Below are 22,057 nucleotides of genomic sequence, written 5' to 3'. Positions count from 1 at the left end.
ATTATAGAGCACAGGCAGAGTAGAATCAGCATAATTCTTAAAAACTGTAGAAGTTTTGATATGGTCAAAGCATTGGCTTTAGCTTGAAGTTACCAGCTGCATTAGCCCCTAACAAGAGAGTCAGCTTGCCCTTTGAAACTTTGAAGCCAAGCATTGACTTCTCCTCTCTAGCTAGGAAAGTCCTAGATGACATCTTCTTCCAATAGAAGGCTGCTTTTGTGTACATTGAAAAATCTGTTGTTTAGTGTAGCTATTTCCATCAATGCTCTTAGCTAGATCTTCTGGATAACTTGCTGCAGCTTCTACATTAGCACTTGCTAGTTCACTTTGCACTTTTATGTTATAAAGATGGTTTCTTTCCTTAAACCTCATGAACCAACTTCTTATAGCTTCCAGCTTTTCTTCTATAGCTTCCACACTACTCAGCCTTTATAAAATTGAAGAGAGTGAGGGTTTTGCTTTGAAATTAGGCTTTGGCTTAAAGGAATATTGTGGCTGATTTCATCTTCTTTCCAAACCATTCAAACTTTCTTCACATCAACAATATGTCTGCTTCACTTTCTTATTGTTTTGTATTCACTGGAGTAGAATTTTTAATTTTCTTCAAGAACGCTTTGCATTTACAACTTCACTAACTGTTTGGTTCAAGTAGCCTAGCTTTCAGTCTGTCTTGGCTTTTGATATGTCTCCCTGACTAAACCTAGTCATTTCCAGCTTTTAAGTTAAAGTGAGAGACTTGACTCTTTCTTTCACTTAGAACACATCATATCATTATTAATTGGCCTAATTTCAATACTACTGTGTATCAGCGAATAAGGAGGCCAAAGGAGACGAGAGATGGGGAAACTCCTGGTCAATGGAACAGTCAGAACAGACAGAACATTTATGGTCTAAGTTCACTGTCTTAAGTGTACATGGTTCATGGTGTACCAAAACAATTATGATAGTAATAATACTATCATATGATCACTGATCATATGTTCTGCTTAATCAATGATGACTGCTTAAAGATAATCAGAACAGATATAATAAATAATGAAGTTTGACTTATTTTAAGATTATCAAACAATGACACAGAAACATGAAGTGAGCACATGATGTTTGAAAAATGACTCTGATAGACTTGCTTCATGCAGGGTTGTCACAAGTCTTCAACTGGTAAAAAATACAATATATGCAAAGCACATTGAAGAGAATAACAGTAAAATGAGGTATGCCTGCCTGTTTTAGGGGAAATTAAGAAATAAATGTGTCATTCCATCCCAAATTCTAAAGATAACATGCTGTGTCATATGTCTTCAAATTGTTTTTTGAAGTAAGAATACCATTATATTGATAAAAATTACTCCTATTTTATTTCTACACCACTCCCCATAATCAGAGGTGCCAATTTAATTTAGGTATTTTAGAAATTATATAGTATAAAAAGAGTAAAAATAAAAATTTACTTTCACTTTCCATAGACTCCCTTTGTGTAAATGAGTTTTATGTTATTTAATTTAGTTAAACAGTAATGAAGTCATTGATTATATTGTTGTTAAAGATAAATTTGACAATAAATACTATCACAATAAGAAATTTTGATTCCAGACATGACATAATAGTTCGCATTAGACCAGGTCTTTCACCACAAAACTAAATAATGGCAGCAGGAATATGTATATGTATATATATATACATATATATATATATATATATGTAAGAAAAGAAATCATATATATATGCATGTGTGTATATATATATATACATGCATACACACATATATATGTATGTATATGTGTCTGTGTATATGTGTTAGTTCATTTTCACACTGCTGATAAAGACATACCTGAGACTGGGTAATTTATAAAGAAAAGAGGCTTAATGGACTCACAGCTCCACAGTTCCATGTGGCTGGGGAGGCTTCACAATCATGACAGAAGGTGAAAGGCACATCTTACATGGTGGCAGGCAAGAGAGAATGAGAGCCAAGTGAAAGGGAAAACCCCCTATAAAATCATGAGTTCTCATGAGACTTATTCAGTACCATGACAACAGTATAGGGGGAACTGCCCCAATGATTCAATGATCTCTTACTGAGTCCCTCCCACAACATATGGGAAATATGGGAGCTTTAATTCAAGATGATATTTGGGTGCAGACACAGCCAAATCATATCAATAGTATATGTATATGTGTGTATATATATGTATATTTGTGTATATATGAGTATATATATGAATTATACTCTTTCAAAGCATAAGAGTTGACTAAGGGAGCCAGCACTTGAGGGGTTACTTCTCTGCCACAGTGATGAGAAATTTCCTGAGTGATTCCCACATTAACATGTTCTTTTCCCTAAGGAATAGTATAATTCTCAATGCAAATAATAAAGGCCAATCCAGAAGTATTTTGCTTCATATCTGAATCATTTTTAGTAGGTGGATTTCCAGGCAGTAAAAGGCATGTAGGATTTCAGGAGCGGAGGTCTCAAAGAGGAGGAAACATACAGAAATGGGCTTAAAATGCTGTATATACTACTCCCTGGCATGTTTGTTGTTTCCCACATATGCAAGGAGACACTCTTAGAATACAAATAGGAAGCAGCAGGTAGATAGACAAAGATCTGGTCAAATACATATGTGTGTATATATATATATATATATATAATATATAGATTGAATTTTAGGACCCTTCCAAATAAGAGTCCTATTAAATATCCCAGACTTTTAGACAAGACTACAGAAGGCCTTGTTCAAATAATAACTACTATGTAAGAGTAAACATTAAGAATAGTGCAAATTGGAAGTAGTGTCGACCAATAAAAGCCTAAAGCCAAGGTCAACTTGATCAAAATGACCTGCCTATTATTTATCTCTCTGCTAGAAGTAAATTGAATACGACTAAAGGAAGATATCATCAAGATTCTCTGTCTCAATATTGTGTCGGAAAATTAAACAATATTGTCGATTCAATAAATAATTACCAGATATAACGGTAAAAAGACCAAAAGATACAAAACCACGGGGTGGGGGAGGAGGAAAGAAAGCAGAACAGCTCTATAAGGAATCAAGATATTGGAGTTGTCACACAAGCACTTAATAAAACTATGATAAAATATGTTATAGAAAAGAGAAGAGAGAAAAATTTTCTAGGGAGCTACAATCTACTAAAGAACAAATTAAATGAAAATTTGAATAATGAAATATATAATAAATTTAATAATATTTAAAACATTCTTCAAAGTAGATTAGATGGGGCAGAAGAGAATAGAGAAGCAAAAGTTCGGTCAGTAATAAAATATTCAGATGAAGTGAAGCAAGAAAAAAAGATAGTAAACAAAACTGAAAGCAATATATGACACATACAGAGCATGAATATTCCACAACTATTTCGGATCCTAGAAGTGGAATAAGAAGTTGACAGAATTAATATTTAATAAACCTTGAAAGACATTGGCAAAATATGGCAATTTATAGATGTAATACAATCTGTAAACTCTAAGTAGGGCACATCTGAATAAATCAAACATAGGCTTCCAAAATGTATCACCTGTCAAACAAAGACAAAAGTACAAATCATATAAGGCAGCAAGACAAAAAAACTATCACATGACCTTCGAAGAATAAAAAGAAAACTAATGACAGATTATTCAACATAAACAATGACAGAAGACAATGGAATACAACTTTAAGGCACTTAAACAAAGACACTTTGTGTCTTTCACACAAAGACTAACCAAGACAATATGTAACCAGAAAATCTGACTATATTAAATATTAATGGGAGTTTTTTTCAATCAATATAATGAGACTTGCAGGAAAAGCTGGAATGCAGTAAAGGATAAAGATAAACATAAAGGGTAAAAAATGGCATTTTCTCAATATAAGTATTGCCTGTTTAATGCAATAACAATATAATGTCTTTTCTGTTTAAAATACACATGCAATTTAAATATATACTGACAATAACAATGCAGAATTTGTGTAAATAGAGTTAACATTTTGTAACATTTTTGCATTGTTTGAGATGTGTTAAAATTGTCAATTTAAATTAATTATAATATGTTAAAGATTGTACTATGAAATAGCTACAGCAACCACCAAAGGGATAATAAAAGATTGTAAAACTAAGAAGCTAAAATAAGCATAAAAATAATAATAACAACAATAATAACAGTAACTTAATTAATTTAAAATAATGAAAGAGAAAAGAATAGAAAATATGGGATATAGAAAACAAATGGGACAGTGAACTTAATGCCAAATATATATCCACATATACCTGTTATCATATTAAATGTTAACAGATTAAATACTTCAATTAAAAGGCAAAGTTGATCAGAGTGCAATAAAACATTCAAACACATACATATCACAATTGAGATAATTAAATCCAGGAACTCAATGTTAGTTTAACATTTGTAAACCATTCAGTAGCACTCATCTCATTAACAGAGTAAAACAGGAAAACCATATGATTTCAAAAGAGGCAGAAAAAGCAACTTATGATAAATATGTGCATTTATGACAGCATAATCCTTTGTTTCTAGCCATCTTCACAGTAAGCAAAATAAGATGGTCAAATTATGTTCACAGGAATCATAAATGTTATCCAGTACCAAACTCCTAAAACTACAAACAGGATCAGATAAAGCAGGAAGAGGTTTGGGACAGCCAGGAAAGTAACTGAAGTCCTTTTTTCACTCTGACACAAGTATTGTTTTGCCCAGAGTATATGAAGTTTCCAAGTAATATTAATGGGCCCTCCTCAAAGCAGGGATCATTTAGATTATGAAACATATCTGTTTTTTTAATCTCAGAGGTTTGGCCCTTATATTCTCTAGGGAACCATGAATCAAAAATTAAAAAATGATTAGGTTAATTCACCATAAGTTATATGAAACCTGTGAAGTCCTGTAAACATATTAACAATGTGCCTATCTTGTATCATCCATCCTCCTGGGCATTGAGAGAGAAAGGAATGACAGAATAGCTTCCCTGAATAGTTTTTCCCAAGGTAGCTATCTACAAAATTCCGTAACAAACTTGCAACATAACAATGACATACTAAAGCTTTTCCCCGAGATATAAATGAGATAGGAAGTGTCACTATTGCTATTTCTATTAAAAGTTATACTAGATGGTCTAGCCATTGCATTATGGCAAAATATTAAGATTAGAAAAAATAAACTTGTCATTCTTTGTAGAAAACATGATTACATACCTAAATAAACCTAAAAATAGCTACAGAGAGAGTGTATAGATCAATAAGTAAATTTTGCAAGATTTATGAATACAAAATTGATATTAAAAACCCAAAGGTATTATCTATACTGCAACAAATAGAAAATGACATTTTAAAATGTCATTTATGATATCATAAAAAATAACAAGTCAGAAATAAATTGGATAACAGATGTAAAATTATAAATTTTATTGAAATAAAATTTAAAAGAGCACGTAAGTGGAGGAATATATTCATGAATTATGTAATGAATAGTTCATGAATAGTAATTCCCAATATTGTAATGATGCCAAATCACCCACAATTGAAATATAATGCTAAACAATTTTGATCAAAATTCCTGTAGGTTATATATAATTTGCTCATATTAAAAAGTTATTTTAAAAATTCATATACAAATTCAAGCGGCCAAGATGATTCTCCTGAAGAAGTAGTGCAAAATAAGAATGTTTATGTATTCAGATCAAATCTGCATGGTGCAAATATAAGTAAGTATACCAGTAGAACCGAATAAAAAGCACAGAAATAAACCCACACTTAAAAGATCACTTGCCTTACGACATTTTTGCATGGTGCAAGTATAAGTAAATATACCAGTAGAACTGAATGAAAAGCACAGAAATAAACCCACACTTAAAAGATCACTTGTCTTACGACAAAGTTGCCACTACAATGCAGTGAGGGAATGCTGTCTATATTGTAGTATTTCAATTAAAGTTTACAAGAAAATTCATAATATACTAGTAGATTTTTATGCATTAAATATAAACGTTGAAATCTATTAACTCACTTTTATTAATAGTATTTAATATATTAAACTGAGTTTTTGGGTCAATTTTAACAGTCTTCTGAGAATCTATTGATATCAAAGTTCCTATCTAACTCAAAAGGAATGGGGAGCTTAAAAAAGAGATTTCTTCTTGATCAATACAATCGTTTCCTTCATTCAAGAAAGTGGCTCTAAGCTGTACTGTAAACTGATCATCAGAGTGAACAGGCAACCTACACAATGGGAGAAAATTTTTGCAATCTACTCATCTGACAAAGGGCTAATATCCAGAATCTACAATGAACTCAAATAAATTTACAAGAAAAAACAACCCCATCAAAAAGTGGGCAAAGGATATGAACAGACACTTCTCAAAAGAAGACATTTATGCAACCAAAAGACACATGAAAAAATGCTCACCATCACTGGCCATCAGAGAAATGCAAATCAAAACCACAGTGAGATACCATCTCACACCAGTTAGAATGGCGACCATTAAAAAGTCAGGAAACAACAGGTGCTGGAGAGGATGTGGAGAAATAGGAACACTTTTACACTGTTGGTGGGACTGTACAGTAGTTCAACCATTGTGGAAGACAGTGTGGCAATTCTTCAGGATCTAGAACTGGAAATATCATTTGATCCAGCCATCCCGTTACTGGGTATATACCCAAAGGATTATAAATCATGCTGCTATAACGACACATGCACACCTATGTTTATTGCGGCACTATTCACAATAGCAAAGACTTGGAACCAACCCAAATGTCCATCAATGATAGACTGGATTAAGCAAATGTGGCACATATACACCATGGAATACTATGCAGTCATAAAAAATGATGAGTTCATGTCCTTTGTAGGGACATGGATGAAGCTGGAAACTATCATTCTCAGCAAACTATCACAAGGGCAAAAAACCAAACACCGCATGTTCTCACTCATAGGTGGGAACTGAATAATGAGAACATTTGGACACAGGGTGGGGAACATCACACACCATGGCCTGTCGTGGGGTAGGGGGGAGTGGGGAGGGATAGCATTAGAAGACTATACCTAATGTAAATGAAGAGTTAATGGGTGCAGCACACCAACAAGGCACATGTATACATATGTAACAAATCTGCACGTTGTGCACGTGTACACTAGAACTTAAAGTGTAATAAAACAAACAAAAAACAAACAATGAGCATCACAAATGGTATTCTGGGCTAAATTATCAAAATCTCGTTGGACCTTTCTATCTATTTCAAATTTAATTGAGAGGTGTTTTTTTGTTTGTTTTAATACACCTGACGCTTAAGAAAAAAACAAGAAACAAAATCTAATATTGAGATGATCTGAACAAAAAGGAAGTAACATCAACTACTAATTTCTCCACTCTCCAATACCTGAGCCCAGGATATTGCCTTATAATCTCTGTGATGCTAGGTGCCATATTAAAGATCTGGATTAACTTAAGTTCTCATGAATATCAAGTGAACATGGTTGATGTCAATTCAATAGAGTAGCCCTAGTCTGTGTCTAGGCTGTCGTTTTCCTTTTATTTTTCAGAGGAGCAACATGAGCTATAGTGTGGTCCTGTCTTCTTAACTCTATCTTATAACAAAGAGAAGGTTTATATCTTAGTGTCTTATATTTTTTCCTTGGACACTGTTAAAGAAGCAGGAGTTTAATTACTATGCAGCAATTACTTTATCATACTTTGAATTGTAAGTTAGTAACTAAAAACATTCTTCTATTCAGTTTTCTGTTACTTTTACAGAGTTATCTCTGTTTCCTAGTATGTTAGATTGTTAACCAAAACACACTTAACATTTAATTTAATATGAGAGATAATAAACATAACTCTTAAAAATCTCTGTGGAACATCTAATTTGATAAAAGTTTATGCACATGATCAACTCACTGATAGTTCAGTTTAGGAAGTTTTAAGTCAGGACATGGCTGAAGCAGTCAAAGAAAAAGTGTGTGAGTGGGGCAGGTGCAATTACAGTCATATGCAAAGACACTTATCTGACTAATCAGCAAAGGATTTATTCTATTAATTAATTTAATACATAGATGGAGCATCAGTTAAAATGTAGCCTGAAACTACTGGGGACAGTGATTGTAACTGGGGACAAGGATAATAACTGGAGTTTAAAAGCCACGAGTGCCCAGCTGTACCTTTTTTTTGATACTGTGACCTTATAAAATTTAGTAATTGAAACAAAGAATAACTTCCTTCTAGAATGTATTTCTAGTCAGTTTAAATAGACAAGCCCTCATTCCATTTAGATGACACTTACTGATGGTATACCATGCATTCTCAGAGAGATTTATAGTATAATAATATTAATTTCTATAAATGGATAAATTCTTCAGTCTATGACAATGAAAGCTAGCCTATTAATCCGATTTATCAAGATGAACTTAGGACTTGGCATTTTAAGACACTTATATTTTTAAATTTCTAAACGATCATTCTTTCTGTGGTGGTTGCAAGCTTTTCCTATAGAGGTCAGTAGACTTGTATGTACCACTGTACAATCAGAATTTTGTTTAATGATTTGTTTTTACGTTGCAATGAAATGGCTCTAGAATATTATCTGTTAGAGTGTAATACGAGCCTGCCTCTCCTGCATTTCTTGCTTCCACATGGAAGAATAACACTCCTAGCACACTGCAGCATTCATTCTTCTCCAGGGGAGAGAGTGAATTATCTGTTTGATGAATGCACTTTTATCTCAGTGTTTTCCTCTGACTTTCACTCTTTGCTCATTTTGTTTCAGGAAAGCATCCTTTGTCTCTGCTCTTCCAGCCCATTATTTTGCAGAAGAGAGTCTTTCCTTGAAATGGGGTGGAGATTCTAACCTTTAATGGGTCCCTGCAATTTGTCAGTGTTGACTGTGCCTGGATGGCTGATTGCATTTAAATCTGGAGTTCAGTATCAGAAAGCCCAGTTAGCTGTGCATCTAGTGTATGTCCTTCTATGTAGCTTTTGTCAGTAACAATGCTAACTTTTAGAATTCTGTTTGTCTGATGCCTATGTTTATCTCAATTAGTTTTTGTTGTTGTTGTTTGTTTGTTTTTGAGACAGGGTTTTGCTCTGTTCCCCAGACTGGAGTGCAGTGGTGCAGTCATAGCTCACTGCAACCTCAAACTCCTGGACTCAAGAACTCCTTCTGCCTCAGCATCTCACGTAGGTTGGACTACAGGCTTGTGCCACCATGACTGGCTTTTTTTTTTTTTTTTTTTGTAGAGATGGCATCTCACTCTGTTGCCCAGGCTGGTCTCAGACTCCTGGCCTCAAACAATCCTCCCACCTTGGCCTCCCAAAGCACTGGCATTACAAGCATGAGCTACTATGCTCAGCTCTCAATTAGTTTTGAATCTAAGGATGCCACTTGTTGGACCCCTATGCCCCATGATTATTCTTAGAATTTCCTGTCGGTTAGCAAATGAACTCTTTGTAATGAAGGGAGCAAAAGAATAATAGAATTTACAAAAGTTTAGCTCCCTGTTATTCTGCATTTGTGTCACAGCTTGCCCCAAATCAAGTCTTCTCTTTCGATTCAAATAGAGTTTAGAATAACCTTAATGTGGTTCTTGATTGTTTTTCTTTTCCAAATACAGTTCATTATCATTATATATGGAAGATTTTTCTGTAAAGTCATCAAGGACACTGAATTAATGAATAATGGACAATTGTTCCTAGAGGAAAGTCAGGGTTCGTTCCTGTGAGCCTCTGGTTGTAACATTTTTCTCAACTCATCAATACATAACTTTGTTTTGTGTGTGTTTCTGTTTAAATATGTCTTATTTAATATATATTATTGATGTATTAACAACCTCAGAGTCAACAGCACTGTAAATCATGCCTGAATGGATCTTATCTAACATGGCTTCTCCATAAGGCACATCACAGTCTTTCATTTATAACACTAACCAGCAGTTCAGCTGTATGCTTCAGGGTCATTTACAATACCAACAAAATACCCACAAAAAATGTAAAAAATGTGGCACTAAATAGATTATAGTATGAAAGCTGAAATAAGAAGGCAGAGTGTCTCTTTCATCCCTCTCTGGTAGCACACAACATCAGGCAATTTAATTTTTTGGCAATTCTGTATATGTCCATGGATGACTGTGAACATGCCCCATAAACTGATTTTTTTAAGTACATTTTATTGAGTAGATGAATTCACAAATGTGGAATCTGCAAATAACGAGGCTCAACTGTTAGAACTTTTTATGATGTATCGTCTACTTTCTGAGCGTTCTTTTCTCTGCCTCTAAAATATTATAGTAGAATAACAGACATACATTTGAAAGTGCTAAATATATTAGCTCAATATAGAGTCAGTCGAGTGAGGCTTTTACAAAATTTTCTATTCCTAACTTTATCTCTGGAGAAATACACAACCAGAGAAGACAAAACTAACTTTCTTCATGGAAGTAAAATCTGAACACAGTGGCAATACTTCTTAAAGGATTCTGTGAAATATTTAATCTGGCAGATTTTTTATTTCAACACAGATTTGCTGAACGATGAAAATGAAAGAATTTTCATAACAGCGGTTTTCTCTAGTGACTATCCAGTTTTTACTATCTCATATGAAGTAGAAGCTAGTTATGCTGTAGTTGAATTACTTTATCATTTTCCACGAGGTAATACTTTCTATACTTTTTCATAATTCCTTATATTAAACATTTCAATCAACCTTGTGTATGACAAGAGGCAAAACAAACACAACTCCAAACCAGTCACTCCAAAAAATCAAATAAGAGTTAGCACATTACTTATTATTTTTATTGCTGATTCAAAAAGCATTTTTACCTATGTTTGTTTGCTCACCAATACAAGTCTTCATTATTGCCAATGAATGTTCGTGTTTGTAATTCATTGGTCCTCATATTAGACTAAAATCTTACTTACTTCCTGGGACTTATGGCACCACCTCAGCTACTTGTTTCATGTGCCCTGCAGCATTGTTTTAGGAGAGCGTCCTTTGTCTCTGCTCTTCCAGCCTATTATTTTGCAGAAGAGTCTATCCTTGAAATGGGGTGGAGATTCTAACCTTTAATGGGTCCCTGCAATTTGTCAGTGTTGCCTCCTCTGGGCCTCAAAGCGTTCACTATCTGGAGCTGACCAATCATTCTTCTAAGATTGTTTGGATGTCCTTGTTAGCTGGCCGCAGGTGGCCATGGTAGCCAGGCACATGCACAAAGATTCTATCACCTTTCACTTCTGGATTTGGATGAAACAGCACACTACACAGCATGAGAACTGATGTCTGGAACAGGAGCTGAAAGGGCCCAATATTGCTGCATGGAAGTGTAAGGAAGTTACTTCCCAGTGATGCAAACTTCAAACATGAAACAGAAGAATGACGGGATCAGAGAGACACATTGCATTACTTCTCTGTCTCTCTTGGATGACTCTTAGGCCAAATGGATATCTCTGCCAAATGACCTGCTATGCCATTCTTCATGGCTTGTTATAAAGCAGTGGCCAGGGTGGTAGCATGTACCTGCACGTTGCTTCACATCTTCCAATGCCTCGCTTCCCCTTTTCCACATTCTTTCTGGCCTGGGTTTACATCATCCAAGGAAAGCATTAGTGTGTTCTTTCTCGCTTTCAGCTCTGTTTTCTAGGGAATTCAAACTAACACAGTTCCTAAGTTTAACACTTCAACTTTTTCTTGCTAAGATATAGGACAAATAAGAGTTTATAATTTTTCTATTACCTATTTCTCTTAAAAATAGAAAATCAAGTTATTTTGTCAGTATAGGAGGCTTCTAATATTAATAAGGAAAAAATATCCATGGACTTGAATGTGTGGTTTATATACAACATAATACTAATTTTGATTTGTAGGCTTTCTGCTTGAGAATAGAAAGGAGGGGATGGGCAGTTAATTTAGCTTGAAATGCACCTAGAACATTTGCAGAGTAAGGGGCTTTCATAGGAATATTAGCGTGCATTATATTCCATTCATGTATTATTCAGCACAGCTAATACATAAAATCCAACTCAGGTGACAACAAATGATAGTCACGCACACTTCCACCTTCTCTTCAGTATCATCCTGTGAAATACTTTTCTCTGAGCTCTGCTCAAAGAAGCAAAACAGCAGGGGCCCCCACTTCACACATGCTCCCAGAGAGAAATCTTGCTACACATTTTTCATTTAGAAATAAAAAATTTGGAATAAATCCATGGAAGTGAAAATCCATTAGATAATTGCTGCTAAATGTCTGGCATTTTAATTTGAGGATTTGCAGTAGCACACTGCTCTTAAAATGGCAGTACATTTGACAAAGTTCTGTCTAAATTTTTATGGATATAAGCACTTAGAATCGTCACCAGTGCTATTTTCCCTGTCGTGTAAGTATTCATCAGCTCTGTGTATTGTTGTATACCATGACGACACTTTCACGAAGTGCCTAGAGGTTCATTATGAATTTTAAGATGAATATTTAACAGCAGTTTACAGATGTTTTATAACTAGTTTATATGAGACTGGGACAATTAGTAGCAGATTTGCAGGTTCTACCTGAACAGGAATCAATTTTTGGATTTAAACATTTTCTATATTTACATCTTTCTGTCCTTTTCTCCTTTGAAAACGTCAGAAGTATGTGTGACTGTATTCTAGTGTGTCATCAAACCTGGCCACTTTTGCTTCGGCCATATGTTACATACTCCACTGGTCTCTTTCCATTGCTCCTGGAACTCTCTCACTCTTCATTAGGTATCAGTTTCTACCACACATCATATTATTGCCCTTTCTCTCTGTCTAAGATATAAATTTTGTTTTATGAATTACTAAAAAATATCTTTTTATTTTCTCCACATTCTTTAAGAACTATTCCCAGTTTGGCCTAAATGTACATACTGTCTTTTCCGATTTCCAAAGCAACTCTTTTTAAAATTTTTTTTTATTATATTTGAAGTTCTGGGATACAGGTACAGAATGTGCAGGAGTTACATGGTTATACATGTGCCATGGTGGTTTGCTGCACCCATCAACCCGCCATCGAGGTTTTAAGCCCCACATGCCTTAGGTATTTGTCCTAATGCTTTCCTTCCCCTTGTCCCCCACCCCCAAACAGGCCTCGGTGTGTGATGTTCCCCTCCTTGTGTCCATGTGTTCTTCTTGTTCAACTCCCACTTATGAGTGAGAATATGTGGTGTTTGGTTTTCTGTTCCTGTGTTAGTTTGCTGAGAATGATGGTTTCCAGCTTCATCCATGTCCCTGCAAATGACATGAACTCATTCTTTTTTATGGCTGCATAGTAATCCATGGTGTATATGTGCCACGTTTTCTTCATCCAGTCTATCATTGATGGGCATTTGGGTTGGTTCCAAGTCTTTGCTATTGCAAGTAGTGCTGCAATAAGCATATGTGTGCATGTCTCTTTATAGTAGAATCATTCATAATCCTTTGGGTATGTACCCATTAATGAAATTGCTGGGTCAAATAGTATTTCTAGTCCTAGATCCTTGAGGAATTGCCACACTGTCTTTCACAATGGTTGAACTAATTTATACTCCCACCAGCAGTATAAAATCATTCCTATTTCTCCACATCCTCTCCAGCATCTGTTATTTCCTGACTTTTTAATGATTGCCATTCTAACTGGCATGAGATGGTATCTCAATGTGGGTTTGATTTGCATTTCTCTAATGACCACTGATGATGAGCGTTTTTTCATGTATTTGTTGAACGCATAAATGTTTTCTTTTGAGAAGTGTCTGTTCCTATCCTTTGCCCACTTTTTGATGGTTTTTTTTTCTTGTAAATTTGTTTAAGTTCCTTGTAGATTGTGGATATTAGCCCTTTGTCAGATGGATAGATTGCAAAAATTTTCTCCCATTCTGTAGAAATGATGATAGTTTCTTTTGCTGTGCAGAAGCTCTCTAGTTTAATTAGATCCCTTTTGTCAATTTGGCCTTTGTTGCCATTGCTTTTGGTGTTTTTGTCATGAAGTCTTTGCCCATGCATATACCCTGAATGGTATTGCCTAGGTTTTCTTCTAGGTATTTTATGGTTTTATGTTTGACATTTAAGTCTTTAATCCATCTTGAGTTAATTTTTTTATAAGGTGTAAGAAAGGGGTCCATTTTCAGTTTTCTGCATATGACTAGCCGGTTTTTCCAGCACCATTTAATAAATAGGAAATCCTTTCCCTATTGCTTGTTTTTGTCAGGTTTGTCGAAGACCAGATGGCTGTGGATGTGTGGTGTTATTTCTGAGGCCTCTGTTATGTTCCATTGGTCTATATATCTGTTTTGGTACGAGTACCATGCTGTTTTGGTTGCTATAGCCTTGCAGTATAGTTTGAAGTCAGGTAGCATGATACCTCCAGCTTTGTTCTTTTTGTTTAGGATTGTCTTGGCTATACAGGCTCTTTTTCAGGTCCATATGAAACTTAAAGTAGCTTTTTCCAATTCTGTGAAGAAAGACAAAGGTAACATAATGGGAATAGCACTGAATCTATAAATTACTTTGGGCAGTATGGCCGTTTTCATGATATTGATTCTTCCTATCCATGAGCATGGAATATTTTTCCATTTGTTTGTGTCCTCTCTTATTTTCTTGAGCAGTGGTTTGTAGTTCTCCTTGAAAAGGTCCTTCACATCTCTTGTAAGTTGTGTTCCTAGGTATTTTATTTTCTTTGTAGCAATTGTGAATGGGAGTTTGCTCATGATTTGGCTCTCTATTATTTGTGTAGAAATGCTTGTGGTTTTTGTACATTGATTTTGTATCCTGAGACTTTGCTGAAGTTGCTTATCAGCTTAAGGAATTTTTAGGCTGAGACAATTGGGTTTTCTAAATATACAATCTTGTCATCTATAAACAGACAATTTGACTCCCTCTCTTCCTATTTGAATACACTTTATTTCTTTCTCTCGCCTGATTGCCCTGGCCAAAACTTTCAATACTGTGTTGAATAGGAGTTGTGAGAGAGGGTCTTCTGATGGTTTTCAAGGGAATACTTCCAGCTTTTGCCCTTTCAGCATGATATTGGCTATGAGTTTGTCATAAATAGCTCTGATTATTTTGAGATACGTTCCCTCAATACCTAGTTTATTGAGTGTTTTAAGTATGAAGGGGTGTTGACTTTTACTGCAGGCCTTTTATGCATCTATTGAGATAATCATGTTGTTTTTGTCATTGGTTCTGCTTATGTGATGGATTATGTTTACTGATTTGCTTATGTTGAACCAGACTTGCATCCCAGGGATGAAGCTGACTTGACCATGGTGGATGAGCTTTTTGATGTGCTGCTAGATTCGTGTTGCCAGTGTTTTGCTGAGGATTTCTGCATCGATGTTCATCAGATATATTGGCCTGAAATTTTCTTTTTTGTTGTGTTTCTGCCAGATTTTTGTATCAGGATGATGTTGGCCTCATAAAATGAGTTAGGGAGGAGTCCCTCTTTTTCCATTGTTTGAAATAGTTTCAGAAGGAATAGTATCAGCTCCTTTTTGTACCTCTGGTCGAATTCGGCTGTGACTCCATCTGGTCTTGGGCGTTTTTTTGTTGGTAGGCTATTAATTACTCCCTCAATTTCAGAACTTGTTATTGGTTTATTCACAGATTCAACTTTTTCCTGGTTTAGTCTTGGAAGGGTGTATGTGTCCAGTAATTTATCAATTTCTTCTAGATTTTCTAGTTTTTTTGCATAGAGCTGCCTATAGTATTCTCTGATGGTAGTTTGTATTTCTGTTGGATCAGTGGTGATATCCCCTTCATAATTTTTTATTTTATCTATTTGATTCTTCTCTCTTTTCTTCTTTATTAGTCTGGCTAATGGTCTTTCTATTTTGTTAGTCTTTTCAAAAATCCAGCTCCTGGATTCATTGATTTTTTTGAAGGGTTTTTCATGTCTCTATCTGCTTCAGTTCTGCTCTGATGTTAGTTATTTCTTGTCTTCTCAATTTCTTTTAATTATGATGTAAGGGTGTCAATTTAGATCTTTCCTGCTTTCTGATGTGGGCATTTAGTGCTATAAATTTCCCTCTTAACACTGCTTTAGCTGTGTCCCAGAGATTTTGGTACATTGTGTCTTTGTTCTCATTGGTTTCATGTAACTTATTTATTTTTGCCTTAATTTCATTATCCGGTAGTCAATCGGGACCAGGTTGTTCAGTTTCCATGTAGTTGTGCAGTTTTGAGTGAGTTTCTTAATCCTCAGTTCTAATTTGATTGCACTGTTATCTGAGATATTGTTTGTGATGATTTCCATTCTTTTGCATTTGCTAAGGAGTGTTTTACTTCCAATTATGTGGTCGATTTTAGAATAAGTGCTATGTGGTGCTGAGAAGAATGTATATTCTATTGATTTGGGATGGACAGTTCTGTAGATGTTTATTAGGTCTTCTTGGTCCAGAGCTGAGTTCAAGTCCTGAATATCCTTGTTAATTTTCTGTTTCGTTTATCTGTCTAATATTGACAGTGGGGTGTTAAAATCTCCCAATATTATTGTGTGGGAGTCTAAGTCTCTATGTGCTCTCTAAGAACTTGTTTTATGAATATGGGTGCTCCTATATTGGGTGCATATATATTTAGGATAGTTAGCTCTTCTGGTTGCATTGATCCCTTTACCATTATGTAATGCCCTTCTTTGTCTCTTTTGATCTTTGTTGATTTAAAGTCTGTTTTATCAGAGACTAGGATTGCAACCCCTGCATTTTTTTGCTTTCCATTTGCTTGATAAATCTTCCTCCATCCCTTTATTTTGAGTCTATGTGTGTCTTTGCACATGAGATGGGTCTCCTGATTATAGCACACTAATGGGTCTTGACTCTTTATCCAATTTGCCAGTCTGTATCTTTTAATGGGGGCATTTAGCCCTGTTACATTTAAGGTTAATATTGTTATGTGTGAGTTTGATTCTGTTATGTTGATGGTAGCTGGTTATTTAGCACATTAGTTGATGCTGTTTCTTCATAGTTTAGTTGATCTTTATATGTTGGTACGTTTTTGCAGTGGATGGTACTGGTTGTTCCTTTCCAGATTTAGTGCTTCCTTCAGGAGCTCTTGTAAGGAAGGCCTTGTGCTGACAAAATCCCTCAGCATTTGCTTGTCTTCAAAGGATTTTGTTTCTCCTCACTTATGAAGCTTAGTTTGGCCGGATAGGAAATTCTGGGTTGAAAATTCTTTTCTTTAAGAATGTCGAATATTGTGCCCCACTCTTTTCTGGCTTGTAGGGCGTCTGCAGAGAGATCCACTGTTTTCATGAAGTTAATCTTCATTCTCTGATAGCCTTTCTTCTGCTTGATTGATTCAGCTATTGGTACTTGTGTATGCTTCACAAAGTTCTCATGCTATGTTTTTCAGCTCCATCAGGTCATTTATGTCCTTCTCTAAACTGGTTATTCTAGTTAGAAGTTCCTGTAACCTTTTATCAAGGTTCTTAGCTTCCTTGCATTGAGTTAGAACATGCTCCTTTAGCTCGGGAGAGTTTGTTGTTACCCACCTTCTCAAGCCTACTTCTGTCAATTTGTAAAACTCATTTTCTGTCCAGTTTTGTGCCCTTACTGGAGAGGAGTTGCGATCACTTGGAGGAGAAGAGGCATTTTGGTTTTTGGAATTTTCAGCCTTTTTGCACTGGATTTTCCTCACCTTCATGGGTTTATTTACCTTTGTTCTTTGGTGTTGATGACCTTTGGATGGGGTATTGGTGTGGGCATCCTTTTTCTTGATGTTGATGTTATTGCTTTCTGTTTGTTAGTTTTCCTTCTAAGAGTCAGGCCCCTCTTCTGCAGGTCTGCTGGAATTTGCTGGAGGTCCACTCCAGATGCTCTTTGTCTGGGTATCACCAGTGGAGGCTGCAGAACAGCGAAGATGGCTGCCTGCTCCTTCCTCTGAAAGCTTCATCACAGAGGTGCACCTGCCTGATTCCAGCTGGAGCTCTCCTGTATGAGGTGTCTGATGACGCCTGTTGGGAGGCGTCTCCCAGTCAGGAGGCATGAGGGTCAGGGACCCACTTGAGGAGGCAGTCTAACCCTTAGCAGAGCTCAAGTGTTGTGCTGGGAGATCTGCTGCTCTCTTCAGAGCCAGCAGGCAGGAATGTTTAAGTCTGCTGAAGCTGTGCCCACAGCCGTCCCTTCCCTCAGGTGCTCTGTCCCAGGGAGATGGGAGTTTTATCTATAAGCCCCTGACTGAGGCTGCTGCCTTTCTTTCAGAGATGCCCTGCCCAATCAGGAGGAATCTAGAGAGGCAGTCTGTCCACAGACTCTTTCCTGCAGTGTGGTGAGTCACCCAGTTGAAACTTCCCAGGTTCCTCAATACTGTAAGGGGCAAAGAGCCTACTCAAGCCTCAGTGATGGTGGACACCCCTCCCCAAGCTTGAGTGTCCCACGTCAACTTCAGACTGCTGTGCTGGCCACAAGAATTTCAAGCCAGTGGTTCTCAGCTTGCTGGGCTCTGTGGGAGTGGGACCCACTGAGCAAGACCTCTTGTGTTCCTGGCTTCAGCCACCTTTCCAGGGGAGTGAACAGTTCGGTCTCACTGGGGTTCCAGGCGCCAATGGGGTATGAAAAAAAATCTCCTGCAGCTAGCTCAGTGTCTCCCCAAACAGCCACCCAGTTTTGTGCTTGAAACCCAGGGCCCTGGTGGTACAGGCACACAAGGGAATCTCCTGGTCTGCAGGTACCAAAACCATGGCAAAAGCGTAGTATCTGGGCCAGACTGCACAGTCCCTCACAGCTTCCCTTGGCTAGGGGAAGGAGGTCCCCAGCCTCTTGTACTTCCTGGGTGAGGTGATGCCTCACCCTGCTTCTGCTCACCCTCTATGGGCTGCACCCACTGTCTAACCAGTCCCACTGAGATGAATCAGGTATCTCAGTTGGAAATGCAGAAATCACCTGTCTTCTGCATTGGTCTTGCTGGGAGCTGCAGACCAGAGCTCGAGTCTCTCTTATTTCTTAGTGCATTCCCTGTCTCATTCAAAGTTGCCACTCTCTTCATTCTAAATCAAATTAAGCAAACAAAATATTCCCCCAATTTTTGCCCTCGCTTTTATTCTTAACATTACATTCTCTACCACTTACTCACTTCAAATGCATTTTTAAAAATTAATAGTCTATGTTCTTTCTGGAAAAATCACTTTTGATAGATTTTAGAAGTTCTGTTGTATAAAAATGGGACTAATTAGAGATTTGTGTGCTTTTTAGAATATAGAAACCCACACTTACTGTTTCATGCAATTAATACCCTTTTTCACTTTTTGAGATTTTGTTTTGAGGTGTTGTATTTGACACGTGGCTTTTTTCTTTTAGCTACACTTTGTGGCCAAAAGTAATTTATTCAGCTTTTTCAAATATTTCTATTTGTCATCTGTACAATGAAAACACTTGCTATCTGTTGCCTAGCATAATTTGAAGGATTGAAGATGTTTTATAAAAATTCTGTAATAATGTCTGGACCTAGTATCCACTTTGATAAATGGTGACTATCATTCCTAGACAGTACATACTAGTGGCACAATTATATAGTTCTATAGGACCCTATAAAACCTTCTGGATAAGTTAACCAGGGTGAGTTAAACCACTTATCCAGTAATCAGATGGGAGGAGAAATTTAGAGGTAAAAGTAGAAGTACACAAGAGAAGTAGCGTATGGCTACACATTATACCCATTTGAAATGGCTGACCATTTTTCCTTTGATTCCTTGTGTAGACATTGAGAAGTCTTGAAAGTGTAAAATATTTTGTCCTAAAAAGTTGGGCAGTTTTACTAAAGAACAAAAGAGAACTGTTATAGTAGTGTGTGAAGCAAGGCAGAAGCAGTTTACTGAGATACCTTTCAGGGTCTCTACTTGCCTTAATTTGTCTCTGACATGTGTTTTGGATAGCCTGGATAATAATGCTAAAAGATAGAATAATGGTTATGTTAATTACCTTTTAGAGCACATACAGCTAACACAATGGATTTGTGTGTGCGTGGTTCATATGTGCATATATATTTACATATATATAGAGAGGGAGAGAGAGAGAGAAAGTGAGCGAGAGAGAGAGCGAGAGAGAGAAAAATTTATCTGAAAACTTCAATATTAAAACACACATACAAACAAACAAAACAACCCTTTGTTTTCTGATAACATGTTTAATCGGTTCTTTAGTTGAGCTGCTTTATAAATAATCCACTTATATTTGGACTGCTGTGAGCAGTGATTTATTCAAAATTACTAACTGAGAGACTCATTTTATTTAATTTGACTACTTTGTTGGCAAACTGGAAGAATGCCAGATGGCGTTTGTTTTTTTTTTTACTACTTATTTCCAAGAGTAGAAGAAATCATTTTTTACTTCTGTAAATGATAATTTTAATGACACTTATGATACTTCCTGGGTCCAGGAAAACACTTCCATCTATTCCTCCATAAACAATTCTTCGACTAGGAAAATATTAAAAACAGGTTAACAGGAGTCTCCCTCAGTGACTGAAGATATAGCTCTGTCTATGCTATGCCTCCTGCTATCTAATTCTGAAAGAACATAGGGAATAGGAGATATCTTCTCGTTCTCTTCTTCAACTAATATACCCTTCTATTACATGACCACAGCTTGCTCTGCAAATTATTTTGTACTAATCTTTTGCTACACACGACTATCATAATTAAATAATTGTATGATTATCTATTTAATGATTATCTTACTCATTAGATCTTGGAATTCATAAGCAGATAAACTTTACTATCTTGCTCAAAGCTTTATTACTAACGTTTAGCAAAAATGCCACATATGTGGTAGCAGCATAGAAGCAATTTATTTAATCAATTAGGCTGATGAGAAATGTGAAACTTACTGGAGTTGAAACACATGTACCATTATCTGAATATATTTTGTCAAAAGATTGCCAGGAAATAGTGCTGTGATCTTACAGATTTGAGGATGTATCTACTTTCTGGACAGTCTATACCTGGATATTTTAAATTCCTGAGAGAGAGAAATTTTAGGACATAGAAAAGTTTGACCAGCGATACTGGTCAAAAAGTTTTACAAGTCTTTAGTTTAAAAAAAATAAAATTGAATGATTGCTCATATAAGATCTAGATAACACATTTTCTGCTTTCAGTCCTTTGCATGATGCTAGAAATTATCTGATATGACATGGAAGGATGGCTGGGAGCAGGCGACACAGGGATTACTGAATTTCAACTGAGTTTTTGATCATATTAATTCAAAAAGAAAAAGGGTTTTCTTATTGTGTATTGACATTGATTACAACTCCTCACTGTGAAATCTAATCAGCTTGATAAAATAGTATATTTACTAACTTTTGCCTAATTTAGCACACAAATGAACTTGTTAAAAACTATATATACCTATTATATACATTGACCTATCTATATTTATCTATTTATATACATCTACATCTAAATCTACATCAATTTTTTTCACATAATATTCTGCTAAACTCTTATTTGTGTTCTGAAACAAAATGACATCAGTTAAGGGATTCACATGTTATTAATTTATGTGTTTACTTATTTTGAGACAGGATCTTACTCTGTCACCCAGGCTGGAGTGCAGTAGTGCTTGGTGCTGTCATAGCTCACTGCAGCCTTTGACCTTGACTTAATCAATCCTACCAACTCAGTCTCCCAAGTACCTAGGACTACAGGTCCACACCAACATACCTGGCTCACTTTTTACTTTTTATTTTTGTAGAGATACAGTCTCACTATGTTGCCCAGGGTGGTCTCGAACTCCTGGCCTCAAGCAACCCTCCTGCCTCAGCCTCCCAAAGTGCTGGAATTACAGGTGTGAGCCACCTCTCCTGTCCTCTCATATCATTTAGATCTCCACAGAATGGATAGACAGATACCTTTTATTGACATTATTTGTGTATAACTCAGGAAATTAGTACCAGCTTTTCCATGAGCCTCCATCAGGTACTCATAGAAATGACTGGAGATACAGCAAGAAATGAGGGGGCTCTCTCTTCCTGGTTGTCTAATGAAGAGGAGGTCAAAGGCTGCCATTAGACAACAGGTGTGAAATGCCACCCACTTCATTGAATCTTTCTCTCATAAATCAAAATCTTTAAGCTATTGGAA

The sequence above is a fragment of the Nomascus leucogenys genome, chromosome 13 (assembly GCF_006542625.1).
Source record: "Nomascus leucogenys isolate Asia chromosome 13, Asia_NLE_v1, whole genome shotgun sequence".
Taxonomy (NCBI): domain Eukaryota; kingdom Metazoa; phylum Chordata; class Mammalia; order Primates; family Hylobatidae; genus Nomascus; species Nomascus leucogenys.
Note: the sequence above shows the minus strand (reverse complement) of the source record.